The 1,446-nt window shown below is 35.9% G+C and overlaps 1 long non-coding RNA gene across 1 annotated transcript in view; it reads left to right on the top strand.

The window, feature by feature from the left end:
• Window positions 1-1,311: 1,311 nt before the first annotated feature.
• Window positions 1,312-1,446, top strand: part of LOC109294751 — a 299-nt gene continuing 164 nt past the window's right edge. The window contains exon 1 of the long non-coding RNA XR_002096612.1: window positions 1,312-1,419. This is a non-coding gene — a long non-coding RNA (uncharacterized LOC109294751). The remainder of the gene's footprint in view (window positions 1,420-1,446) is intronic.

Here is a 1,446-nt window from a genome sequence, read left to right as displayed (position 1 = left end):
AGAAACTAAATGGGTTCTGGACTCCTAACTATATACGTATCTTTTTTCATTTATATAAAAGCAAGAAGGGCTCCTGTGCAATTTGAACAGTACTCAACTTGCTTGTGTGCTACAACTCAGGTTTTAATTTTCAACATTGACAGCATTAAAAAGATTTCTTCCTCGTGTTTCATTTTTAGATGCATTTTCATTCTTCCAAACTTGAAACAAAGTTTGTACAAAAGTGGTAAGCAAACCAAAGATCACCATCAAGGGATTCATTTATAAAGAAAAAATAAGGGGCTACATACAGGAAAGTGGCTACAAAACTACTCTTTACTGGCTATGCAAGTCCAATTTTTCTGGGTAATTTTGAGAATATCAAATCAGTTAATAAAAAGTTCTTGGGAGTTTTACAGAAGAGGCCCAAAAGGTCAAAGAGTGGCCAAAACAAAATTAGTTGTTTACAATAGGAACCCTTCAGAATTACTGACAGTGCCATTTTCTTGCCTTTATTTGGCTGAGTGGGATGGGTCTTTCAGCCCAAACTAATAAAAACTGGCAATATATTTCTTCTTTCATGCTGCATAACTTAAAAGTAGGGAAAAGATGGGTTAGAAAATGATTTACTAATTTAGGCCCCCAATTCAGCAAAACACTTAAGAATGGACCTAACTTTAGTCCTGTTGAAACCAATATAACTATTCAGGTTTACTCATAAGCTTTAAGTTGGGCAAGTGCTTAAGCAGCTTGTTGAATCAAGCCATTACTCAAGAAATGCTTTGTGTGTGTATATCGGTCCATTTTAATGGTTGACCCAGCTTACCAAATGAGCCCACTTTATTATTTCAAAAGGCAAACAGCTATTTCCTAGTCAGCTGTTCTGAAGGTGTGACTGGTATACTGCCTAAGCTTTATTGTAGCTACAAGAACATAAATTTACTAAGAAAATTTGTATGCAACATCTATTATATATAGTGGCTTAGCTCTCCCTTAAATAGTAACAGAAAAGAACAGTACAAAACAATAGTTTCACTTTCTCAACACACAAGAGCATCTTATTGAAAAACTAAAATAAAAAGTATCACCACAATATAAATCCCCAAATAATATTGGAACTTGAAGGGAAGAAGAAAGGAGTTATTAGCAAAATGTCCAGTGGACTTTAAAAAGTCTCTTAACTCAATAAAAGGCTTTCCTGTTGAGCCACAACATTTGTTTTACCTCTGCATATGGACCCACCAGACAAGGGACAACAGGGTCCACAAACTACGTGGGGATTAAAAGTAAAAAATAAAATAAAATAAAAATAAATGCAAGCTGCCCCATTTGCTATCCAAGAGAATAAACCCAAAAGGGCGGTCACTGAGCACAAAAACAGAGGAGAGCACAGCTTCTCTGCAGGTGGCAGGAACTGAAAAAGAGGAGAGGGTGGCAGAGGTTATGAAAGAAGTATTCAAGTTGGAA

Source organism: Gavialis gangeticus, unplaced genomic scaffold, assembly GCF_001723915.1.
Source record: "Gavialis gangeticus isolate Ggan-Ray unplaced genomic scaffold, GavGan_comp1, whole genome shotgun sequence".
In the NCBI taxonomy this organism is placed as follows: Eukaryota; Metazoa; Chordata; order Crocodylia; family Gavialidae; genus Gavialis; species Gavialis gangeticus.
This window is presented reverse-complemented; position numbering and strand designations above follow the sequence as displayed.